Source organism: Rattus norvegicus, chromosome 8 (assembly GCF_021556685.1).
Source record: "Rattus norvegicus strain SHRSP/BbbUtx chromosome 8, alternate assembly SHRSP_T2T, whole genome shotgun sequence".
NCBI lineage: Eukaryota > Metazoa > Chordata > Mammalia > Rodentia > Muridae > Rattus > Rattus norvegicus.
Genome location: NC_141541.1, coordinates 45,718,963 through 45,732,043, shown reverse-complemented (window position 1 = coordinate 45,732,043; position 13,081 = coordinate 45,718,963).

The following is a 13,081-nucleotide window of genomic DNA, read 5'->3' as shown; positions in this document are numbered from 1 at the left end:
CCCTGTAATTTTGTGTAACATTAATAGTGTTCCAGCCTAAGGATTTAATTCAATGTTACAGTACTTGCCAAACATGCTGAAAACCCTGGTTTCCACCCTAGTCCTATGTGCTATGCAAAAAGAAAATAGGGAACCCCAATTGCATTTGAAGTTTAGCCTCCATCAAAAGAAGAGCCTTCATAGGACCTTTTAAGTAACTCTAAGCCCCAGCTTCACCACAGCTTCTTCCATTGATTTAATAATTAGTGTATTTTCATTAATGCTCACCATATTTGTGGTTTGCAAAAAATATGCACCATGTCAGTAAAGTATGGGCGTGTGTGTGTGTGTGTGTGTGTGTGTGTGTGTGTGTGTGTGTGTTTGTGTGTGTATGTGGGTGTCTTTGATTGTTTATGTCTATGTTTGAGCCTGTTCTTCCATGAACTCACTATAAAATTTTACAAAATGAATTAGAAGATTACAGTGAAAACTGTCGAGGTGCATGCAGACTTGGGTTACTACTCTCCCATGGTACCTTGCAGATAACACTGAAATTGTTGCCTACATTAATACAGCCTAAATCCAGGCTATGCATGATTCTCAGTGAGACTTTGACATCGGCTCCACTACAGAGAGTGGCAAAACTTCATTTATTACATGCTCTTGTTACCAAGGTGAGGGAATACTTCACCCCACAGAGAGTCTGGTAGGTTGTGATGGCAGCAAATGAACTCCCTTTTCCCTGTCCTGCCTGACTTTGCCAGCAGAGTGGGCTTTCCTGCAAGAAAAACTTTCACATGCTTCTTTAAAAGCACCTGTTCCTCACATCTAGATAAACTTGAAAATAGGCTTCTCCAAGTCATTCTGAGTGCTCCTACTCCCAGCTCAGAGCTCTAACACCATAGGATCCTCCAGCCACACTGAAGGGTAGGTCCCATGGAGGAGTTAGAACAAAGTATCTCTTCTGAGAAGTGACTTAAAACAGAAGGTTGAGAAGTGATACTCAACCCCCAAGTGCTTCTTCCTGGAGAAAGCAACCAGATCTCATTGTTAAACAGTGTAGGCTCCCACATGACCCAAGTCTTTGCCTGGGGAAATTTTCTGGAGCTTAGTTGCCCAGTCAGAATGGGGTTGCATTCTTGATCCATGTTCACTCCTACAACAAAAGTTCCTCCCCTAGAAGCCCATGAGTTGACCCAGGTCCTTCTAGGACCAACAGACAAGAGAGAACAGAGTGCATCCAAGGGGAGAGAAGAGGGCAGAATTATTATAACATGGAGAAACTCCCCAAATCTGCCACCTAACAACTAAAGGGTTTGTGCATATTGTGGATTACAGAATCTTAAGGACAGACTTTTCTGTAACACCTGCTAGGTGAAGCTGAAGTCTACTGTGGGTGGGATTATCCCGGCAGGGAGGGGATCTGAGTATCCAGGCCTGGCAGGCTTCTTCATTCTCCTGGAAGTAATTGTTGGTCAGCTCTAAATCTGAAGTGGGAGTTGGTTTTTGTCAACTCAAACAGATGATATTTCAATTCTCATCCACTATGTGAGAAACAGACAGTTACCCACGGGGGATTTGAACTTACTTCTATAAAAGTGACTGTGGGCCGAAAGAGGGAAACCATTCCTGCCTTTAGCATTCTGCCTTTATCAGAGACTACAGAGACTAGCTTCCTGGACAAACATGTCCAAGCAGACAGACGTAATGGAGAAAATTGAGGTAAGAAAAGTAATGGGGACCGTGATTTCACATTGTGCCTTTAGCCAGAAAGCTCTGCTGTTGATAATGCAAGCAGCCTTGGGACTGCTAAAACTTGTCACTACTTCATGGTGTCTCTGCACTTAGGACTGCCTCAGGTCCTCCTTATATGAAGGCCTTTCTTTTAAAAATAAATTGTATAAAGCAATGTTTATCAACCTGTGAGGCACAACCTCTCACACAGATTGCATATCAGATACCTTGATAACAGATACCTTGCATATTATGACTTATAAGAACAGCAATATTTATTACGAAGTAGCAATGAAACAATTTTATGGTTGGGGTCACCACAGCATGAAGAGCTGTATTGCAGAGTTGCAGCACTAGGTGTTTTGAGACCCATTGCCATAGAAGCTGACACATGGGAACAGACTCCTCAGATGAGGAGAGGCACATGGCAAGGGATACTGTGTCCCATCCTAGGACCCAGAGGCAGGATCTATCCCAGGAGTCTGTGTGGTCATCTTGTCTTCAGTTCTCCCAGGTTCAAGAATAGCATTGATCTTCTCAGGAGAGTCAGCTTGCACAGCCCACATCAGGCCCAAAGCTTCCCTTCACAGAGAAGGATGTGGGTGTAAGTGACAGCCAGTGAGACTGAGGGATCTGATGATAATTGGCTCTGAGCTGTGATTTCTTCACCTGTAAAATGGAGGCGTTTCTGCTGAATTGGGTTGTCGTGGAGATGGACAGAGCATACACACTGATCGGGCTTCCCTGGCATGGTTAATTGGAAATTTTCTCTGGTGATGCATTTAAAAGTAGAATCTCCACCCACGTGGGGTTAGATGCTGGGCACCTTAAAGATGGTATAAACGTACTGTGACTGTAATGCTACCTCGAATTTACACCCTATGCTCTTGTTTAAATTTAAAAAGACGAATCAAGTACAAACTGCCAATATGAAATAATCATGATCAGAATTGAGCTAATTCCTGTGAAGTCATTTAGTTTTTCTTTTTCTGCATCTATATTGAAGACATCTAGAGTAGCACTATTGAGATCCTAAAGCCTTCTATTAAAGTGCTACCCATCCATTCCTCTCTCCTTGAGGACCTCTCAGGTGACTAAAGGAAACCTGATTTCTTGTCAGATTGTTCCCAGCTGGTGTGATCTCTCTGTCCATGGACCTTGCCAAACGCTGCAGAGCCAATGTGTTGTTTTACAACACAAAATCCAGACATTAATTTTACCAATGAAGTTCCCGGACTCAGATGCTGTTGTCAACAAAACTCCCAAGGGTCCTTCCTAATTCACTGACCTCCCAGAAGAAGGGAATTCTTGTTCCCTCTGAACACTTTCCTAAAAATCCTTCAACTCTAAGACTTTCCATTGCCTTAGCTACCTTCATTTCCTTTCAAGTCCTGCCTTGAATGCTCTGGACCTAAGTGCACTCTTTACCTTTGCAAAAAAGGTGTGTGGTAGGTGAGCCATACAGTAATAAACTCGATGTTCACAGGAAACAGCTCTTGCATAAATGTCTCTGCCCTGGCGATGCTATACCACAAAATAGTTTTTCATTAAACAATACATTCTTGGAGATCACAGTGTGATCAGATATTTTGTAACCCAACTTTCAAATGTTCTCTATTATATAAATCAAGTTCCCTCATGTGTATTCTGGTCTTTCTCTGTCATGTCTGATTGCATCATCGTAGGAATCCCAGGGAACATAAATCATGGGCTTTTGAAACTGTTGTATATGGCCAACCAGGAAGGAAACCTATCCAGGAGGCTACTGATACTTGACACACAAATTTACCTCCCTATTTTCATATAGTTTATGGTAAGAGGTCATCATTCCTGACCATATCTCATTATCCAGCGGGATAATAAATGGAAGAATTGGGATCAAGGAGGTCACCACACAAAGCAAAAGAATCCATCTCAGATGAAAATGTATGGTGTATTGAATCCAAAATAGCCATGAATTTCAGGACACAATTTAAGGCCAAACCTAAGGATAATAGATATAGAAGTGAATTGCAATGGCCAAAAAAATACAAAAAGCCTACAGAATGCCAAATTAATTGTACCAGAAAAATTCCTCCCTTCACATAAAAATTAAAACACTAAATTCACAGATCCAAGAAAGAACATTAAAAAGGGGTAAGGTATAAATATCCAGTACCAAATGAATTCAGACCTATTTGAATTACACCAGAGTTCTCAATAGATACACTAATAGCCAGAATATCTTGGGCAGATGTAATGCAGACCCAAGCTCCTATACACTGTGTAATTCACAATCACCATAAATGAAGAAACCAAGATATTACATGACAAAACTAAATTTAAACAATATTTTTCTCTAAGAAAGCACAACATAGGAGTTAAACTACAAGACAACGAACTAAATTTTACCCAAGAATATCCAAGAAATTAATCATCTCACAATAATTTCAAGAAAGAGAAGCACACAAACATAATTTCCTCTATAACCAGAAAAAGAAGAGAAAGCAGCAATCATTGGTCTTTAATATCTAACCAGACCCTCTGTGACCAAACCCACAGCTCCTAGGGATTTAACTGCCAGCCAACTTGTATACAAGTATGGGTCTATGGTCCTAGGTACTGTGTATGAGGATTGATTTATTTTGTATCAATGTGGTTGTAGGACCTTGATTCTGCTAGGCCTGTTGCCCCACCAAATGGAGATCCTAGAGGTGTGAGGTGGGAATGGATATGTGTGAGTTGGGGAGCACTGTTATATAGGGAAAGCTGAGCAGAAATGTGATGGTTGGCTTCATTAGGGGATTTTGAAGAGAGGAACAACATTGGAAATGTAAATAAATAAAATAAACAATTAATAAGAGATAGCCAAAAATCAAATAAAAAGTAAAAAGGTAAAGGAAAAATTAAACCAACCAAAAAAAAAAAAAAGAAAAGAAAGAAAGAAAAGAAAACCCTGTAGGGGACTGACCTAATTCTGCATGTATTTTAAAGCTAATTGGTAAATTTGTAGAAAGTAAGACTGGTTAAACCTCCCAAAAAAGTGACTCTGCTCCCAGTTAATTTTGATTATAAAGAAGCACAGCAGAGAGATGGTGGAGGTGAGTTTTTGAGGGCTTTGCTAGAGAGGATCACTAGGAGGGAAGAAGGAAGAAGAAGCTACCAAAGAAGAAAGGAAGAATGGTTTAGCTCTGAACCCCATTTTTTAATAGGGTTATTTGTTTCCCTGCGGTCTAACTTCTTGAGTTCTTTGTATATTTTGGATATAAGGCCTCTATCTGTTGTAGGACTGGGAAAGATCTTTTCCCAATCTGTTGGTTGCCGTTTTGTCCTAACCACAGTGTCCTTTGCCTTACAGAAGCTTTGCAGTTTTATGAGATCCCATTTGTAGATTCTTGATCTTAGAGCATAAACAAAGAATTCACAGCTGAGGAATGCCGAATGGCTGAGAAACACCTAAAGAAATGTTCAACATCTTTAGTCATAAGGGAAATGCAAATCAAATAACCCTGAGATTTCACCTCACACCAGTGAGAATGGCTAAGATCAAAAACTCAGGTGACAGCAGTTGCTGGCGAGGATGTGGAGAAAGAGGAACACTCCTCCATTGTTGGTGGGATTGCAGACTGGTAAAACCATTCTGGAAATCAGTCTGGAGGTTCCTCAGAAAATTGGACATTTAACTGCCTGAGGATCCAGCTATACCTCTCTTGGGCATATACCCAAAAGATGCCTCAACATATAAAAGAGACACGTGCTCCAGTATGTTCATCGCAGCCTTATTTATAATAGCCAGAAACTGGAAAGAACCCAGATGCCCTTCAACAGAGGAATGGATACAGAAAATGTGGTACATCTACACAATGGAATATTATTCAGCTATCAAAAACAACGAGTTTATGAAATTCGTAGGCAAATGGTTGGAACTGGAAAATATCATCCTGAGTGAGCTAACCCAATCACAGAAAGACATACATGGTATGCACTCATTGATAAGTGGCTATTAGCCCAAATGCTTGAATTACCCTAGATCCCTAGAACAAACGAAACTCAAGACAGATGATCAAAATGTGAATGCTTCACTCCTTCTTTAAATGAGGAAAAAGAATACCCTTGGCAGGGAAGGGAGAGGCAAAGATTAAAACAGAGACTGAAGGAACACCCATTCAGAGCCTGCCCCACAGGTGGCCCATACATATACAGCCACCCAATTGGACAAGATGGATGAAGCAAAGAAGTGCAGACCGACAGGAGCCGGATGTAGATCGCTCCTGAGAGACACAGCCAGAATATGGCAAATACAGAGGCGAATGCCAGCAGCAAACCACTGAACTGAGAATAGGTCCCCCGTTGAAGGAATCAGAGAAAGAACTGGAAGAGCTTGAAGGGGCTCGAGACCCCAAAAGTACAACAATGTCAAGCAACCAGAGCTTCCAGGGACTAAGCCACTACCTAAATACTATACATGGACTGACCCTGGACTCTGACCCCATAGGTAGCAATGAATATCGAGTAAGAGCACCAGTGGAAGGGGAAGCCCTGCGTCCTGCTAAGACTGAACCCCCAGTGAACTAGACTATGGGGGGAGGGCGGCAATGGGGGGAGGGTTGGGAGAGGGACACCCATAAGGAAGGGGAGGGGGGAGGGGGATGTTTGCCCGGAAACCGGGATAGGGAATAACACTTGAAATGTATATAAGAAATACTCAAGTTAATAAAAAAAAATATAGTAAAAATGGCCATTTTACCAAAAGCAATCTACAGATTCAGTGCAATCCCCATCAAAATACCAATCCATTTCTTCAAAGTGTTAGACAGAACAATTTGCAAATTCATCTGGAATAACAAAAAACCCAGGATAGCTAAAGCTATCCTCAACAATAAAAGGACTTCAGGGGGAATCACTATCCCTGAACTCAAGCAGTATTACAGAGCAACAGTGATAAAAACTGCATGGTATTGGTACAGAGACAGACAGATAGACCAATGGAATAGAATTGAAGACCCAGAAATGAACCCACACACCTATGGTCACTTGATTTTTGACAAAGGAGCCAAAACCATCCAATGGAAAAAAGATAGCATTTTCAGCAAATGGTGCTGGTTCAACTGGAGGGCAACATGTAGAATAATGCAGATCGATCCATCCTTATCACCCTGTACAAAGCTTAAGTCCAAGTGGATCAAGGACCTCCACATCAAACCAGACACACTCAAACTAATAGAAGAAAAACTAGGGAAGCATCTGGAACACATGGGCACTGGAAAAAATTTCCTGAACAAAACACCAATGGCTTATGCTCTAAGATCAAGAATCGACAAATGGGATCTCATAAAACTGCAAAGCTTCTGTAAGGCAAAGGACACTGTGGTTAGGACAAAATGGCAACCAACAGATTGGGAAAAGATCTTTACCAATCCTACAACAGATAGAGGCCTTATATCCAAAATATACAAAGAACTCAAGAAGTTAGACCGCAGGGAAACAAATAACCCTATTAAAAAATGGGGTTCAGAGCTAAACAAAGAATTCACAGCTGAGGAATGCCGAATGGCTGAGAAACACCTAAAGAAATGTTCAACATCTTTAGTCATAAGGGAAATGCAAATCAAAACAACCCTGAGATTTCACCTCACACCAGTGAGAATGGCTAAGATCAAAAACTCAGGTGACAGCAGATGCTGGAGAGGATGTGGAGAAAGAGGAACACTCCTCCATTGTTGGTGGGATTGCAGACTGGTAAAACCATTCTGGAAATCAGTCTGGAGGTTCCTCAGAAAATTGGACATTGAACTGCCTGAGGATCCAGCTATACCTCTCTTGGGCATATACCCAAAAGATGCCTCAACATATAAAAGAGACACGTGCTCCACTATGTTCATCGCAGCCTTATTTATAATAGCCAGAAACTGGAAAGAACCCAGATCCCCTTCAACAGAGGAATGGATACAGAAAATGTGGTACATCTACACAATGGAATATTACTCAGCTATCAAAAACAACGAGTTTATGAAATTCGTAGGCAAATGGTTGGAACTGGAAAATATCATCCTGAGTGAGCTAACCCAATCACAGAAAGACATACATGGTATGCACTCATTGATAAGTGGCTATTAGCCCAAATGCTTGAATTACCCTAGATCCCTAGAACAAACGAAACTCAAGACGGATGATCAAAATGTGAATGCTTCACTCCTTCTTTAAATGAGGAAAAAGAATACCCTTGGCAGGGAAGGGAGAGGCAAAGATTAAAACAGAGACTGAAGGAACACCCATTCAGAGCCTGCCCCACAGGTGGCCCATACATATACAGCCACCCAATTGGACAAGATGGATGAAGCAAAGAAGTGCAGACCGACAGGAGCCGGATGTAGATCGCTCCTGAGAGACACAGCCAGAATATGGCAAATACAGAGGCGAATGCCAGCAGCAAACCACTGAACTGAGAATAGGTCCCCCGTTGAAGGAATCAGAGAAAGAACTGGAAGAGCTTGAAGGGGCTCGAGACCCCAAAAGTACAACAATGTCAAGCAACCAGAGCGTCCAGGGACTAAGCCACTACCTAAATACTATACATGGACTGACCCTGGACTCTGACCCCAGAGGTAGCAATGAATATCCTAGTAAGAGCACCAGTGGAAGGGGAAGCCCTGCGTCCTGCTAAGACTGAACCCCCAGTGAACTAGACTATGGGGGGAGGGCGGCAATGGGGGGAGGGTTGGGAGAGGAACACCCATAAGGAAGGGGAGGGGGGAGGGGGATGTTTGCCCGGAAACCGGGAAAGGGAATAACACTTGAAATGTATATAAGAAATACTCAAGTTAATAAAAAAAAAAAAGAAAGGAAGAATGGATGTGATGGAGAGGAGGGAGGAAGCAGGACAGCAGCCATGAGTTACGACAGAGGAAAACCTGGTCCTGAGGGCTGTCCAAGTGGAAAAAAGAGCAGCCAAGATGCCACACTGTAAGAAAGAGTTCAGAGTCATTATTTGGAAATTAGACATAGTTCCATGCAAAACAGGCAGCTGCCCAGCTACTGTGCTGATTATGTGATATTATAAATAAATTAAAAACTACGTATAACCAGTAGCCACCTCTATAGAGGATCCTAATAGGAATACTTTATTTGCAGGGAAGGATAAAATACCAGAGGACACAGGAAAAAAATTTACACCACTAGGACAGTCAATCAAAAGTAGCCTACAAAAGTCTTAAAAATTAACAAACTGACAATAGTTAACACAGAAGTTTAAATAATATTTACATATCAATAACCTCAATTCCCTAGTAAACAATCATATATTTCGCCTGAAACAGGATTGCCATCATGAGAGATATAGAGGGAATACTAGGGAAACAGAACAAAGAACCATGTCCCTTTAGCAATCCTATGCAGTTTCTCTATCTAGTTGACAGAATAGATTTCAAACTCATCCTGTCCAGAAGATATAAGGATATTCACTTCATACTTTGCAATTACTAAAACCTACTACAATTCTAAATATATACATGTTAACAAAGACTTCCCAAATTTACAAATATATGTTATCAGATAGCTACAGGTAGTTATTATAGTGAAACTACAGATTAGTTATAATAGTGGTTGTGATTTGTATTACTTCTCCATTCTGACAACTTAAGAGATCATATGCAAATAAACAAAATAGGAGAAGCAGAATTAAGTGACATGATCAGGCAAATGGAACTAAAAAACTACAGTGAACTATACATATATTTTCTATCAGCCTGTGGACATTACTCCAAAATTGACCACAGATTAGGAAAAAAAATAAGCCTCAGAAAATATAAGAAAGTTGAAGGAATGTTGTGCATTCTATCTGAGCCCAAAGGAATCAAACTGGTATCACACAATTAAAAGTACAGAAAATACACACACTCATGGAAAGTAAGTAACATATACAATACACTACTGAAGGATCAGGTGAGAAAAAAATAAGGAAATATTAAGATTCCTAGAAATGAGTGACATTGAAAACACAACCACCATCCACAGATCTATATGATACAATAAAAGTTTATGAATTATGTTACAATCACCAAAGCCAGAGGAGTGAACCCATATAATCTCTTCATCTTCTGTCAGAGGTAGAGAATGTGGAGTGTGCGCTATTGGGATTATGCCTTGAATTGGCTTGCCACCTTCCCAACTTCCCTTTTGCAATGATAACATATGTGATTTGGCATTACACATTGGATGTGTGTAATTGGCCATTTGATTTCATAGAGGGAATAATTAAGGGACTGCCTGCAGTTTTAAGAAGCTCTTTGGACAAACTGTGTAGACTGTGAAAGACTATAGGGCTTTTGGAAAGCGAGCTAAGTGCATTTTTCATTATGATATGTTTAAGATCCTATGGACAATTGGGAGTAGAATGTGGTCTTTTGAATAATAGTGGCTCCAATAAACTCACATGTATGAATGTTTGTTGCTGATTAGAGGAAATGTGCGGGAAGAAGTAGAAGATATGTTTTTTTTTTTTTTTTTTTTTTTTTTTTTTTTTTTTTTTTTTTTTTTTTTTGTCGGATTGTTATGGGATTGGGCTTTGAGGTTCCCAAATTCCATACCATTTATACTTAACTCTTACTTTCTCTGTGTCCAACTTGCAGATAAGATGTAAGATCTCAGCTAGTTCTCTAGAAACATGGTGGCCTACCTGCTGCCATGTACCCCCACATACTGATCACAGACTCATGATTCTTGAAACAAAAATCTCCAATAAACTCTTTTTTTGAAAATTTCCCTTGCTCATGGTGTCTCTTCGAAGCCTAGAAAAAAAGATTGGAAGGAACACTTAAGTGAAAAATTTCTCAATAAAATCCTGGCAAATAAAATTCAGATATATCAGGTAGCATGATCAAGTTGGCTTGCCTCCAGAGAGCAAGAATGTTTCAACAAATACAAATGAATAAACAATACACAACATGAAATCAAGAACAGGAAACACATGATCATTGCACTAGAGGCAGACAATTTCTTTGGCCAATTCTCACAGTGATACATGAAATAGTCCTGGAGACTCTGGGATATGGAGAAGATATACCTTAACATTATAAAGACAATTTAGAAGGCCAACAGCATCCTAACTGGAGAAAATCTTAATGCATTTCCACTAAAATAAGGAATATGTCACAGATGTTCAATCTTTTCATCTAATCCAAGTAGTATGGGAAGTCTTCTCCAAACAATATGAAAACAGAAATATGTAAAGGCATGTCCATATGAAGGAAAGCAGTCAGAGTATTCTCATTTGCAGGTGATATGATCCATATGTAAAGAACACTACGGTTCCACTAGAAAATTCTTCCAGCTCATGGACCCACACACTGAAATCACATTAAAATCAATAAAATTCCTGTATACCAACAATAAATATCAACAAACATACCAAGAAAACAAACACATTCAGAATAGCCTTAAAAATCTTGTAATAAATCTAAGAAAGTGAAGACATGTTACAATGAAAACATTAAGAAAAATAACAAAAAATTGAACAAACCAGAAAATGAAAACACTTCTCATTTTCATGCATCAGTAGGATTAATATTGTTATATCAAATCCTACCAGAATCATCTACATGCTTAAATCCATCCCGTCCTAATTCTGATGTAGGGCTTCAGGGAATGAAATAAAGATCTCAACCAATGAAAGCACAAATGAGCAGGGAAGTCAGATACTACTACATAGTATACAGTACATCACTGCAGAACGCATCACCTTTAATAATTTCAAGTTCATTTTGGGGAATAGTAAAAAAGAAACCAAGTCTGTTGATATCATGAGAAGAGACACAAAGTCTATAGGAATTATATAAAAGACCCAGATATTGGTGTATGTACTTATCAGCCTCTGAGTTTTGAAAAAGAGGCCAAACTAAGAAACAAAACAAAACAAAAAACCCACCACCACCACCACCTCCACACACAAAGTGCAATTTTCAACCCGTTGGTTCCAACTACTTCCTGGGGCAATCACATAGAGACATACTTTATACAGGATATTTACATCACCATTCAAAAGAGTAGTAACCTAACTTTATGACTTAGCAACGAAATAATTTTGTAGTTGGGGGTTGGTTACCATAAGGTGAAAAACTGTATTCCTTGAGATGCTTTTGGTCATGGTATTTTTTTGCAGTAACAGAAATGTGACTGATATATAAACTGGTACCAGCACTAGTAGACTTGTCCTTGTGAGGAATCTCTCTCTCTCTCTTTTTTTTTTTTTTTTGGAGGACGGTGTAAGACTTTGGATAGGGAGAATTTTGAAATATTTAAGCAGATCATAACACTCCCTATTAGTTTGCCACATGGGTGACATAAGTATTGTGAGTAGTGTGCAAAATAGAGCCTCTCTGATGAGACTTGAAAGGATGGAGGAATTCTATTGGTGACTGGCTTAGAGGCAATTAGCAATATTTTGGCAAACAATCTATATCCTTTCGGCCTGTATACTAACAAGATACCTGAATCTAAATAAAAAAGTAATGGACCAATAGTTTTGAGCAAATTCAAAGGTAGATAATGTGTGACCTTCCTCAAAAGGTGTGAATGTATGTGTTCATATTTTCAATTGTTAATGTAGCCAGGACTTCAGTTAATCCCTCCACATTCAGTACCTGGAAGCATTTGAAAGTGCAAGATCTCACAGGATTTGGAAAATATCCCAATTATTGTAAGGTCCCCAAAATTGTTGTCACCCCACAAACATATGGATACAACTTTATTGAACATGACACCCAAACTCTCAAAGGAAGGATGGGTGGCTGCTTATTTGTCAGCAGTGGGTTATAGATGTTCATTGTCATTCAGGGGGTTGGTTGCAATTTTTACTGGTCATGGTCAGTGAGGAAACAGTAAAGGAGATTAGAATCAGGGATATATTTCTTACTTGCTCTTTCTCTCCTCAAACCTTTTTCTCTGCTATCTATGGTTTTGGAAGCAGGAGAAAGGGGCTAAAATGATAAAAAGCATAGATTATTCAATCTCTTTTTATACTAGAAAGCAACTCCAAGTCTCAAATATTTTAGGATGGCATGGATTTTGAATGATGATAGAATTTAAAATTGTACTTGCATAAATGATTAAACTCTTGTTTAAGATATAAGTATATGAAGCTTATTCACACTTTGGTATAAATTCTAATTGTATAAAATTACCACTGTACACTGCCATGGATAATTAAGGAATGCAAGCTAGTACTGTCCAACTATAAATACTCACTCTTCTGGGGAAATCAGGTACAGTTTAGTTAGTGCAGCTTTATGAATCTTCTTGTATGATTTCAAAGTTAAACTGAAAGTAAATCCCTTGGAAAAAAGCCACTTTTTTCCACTGAGATAGACTTTACTTCTAAAGGTGATTTTCAAAT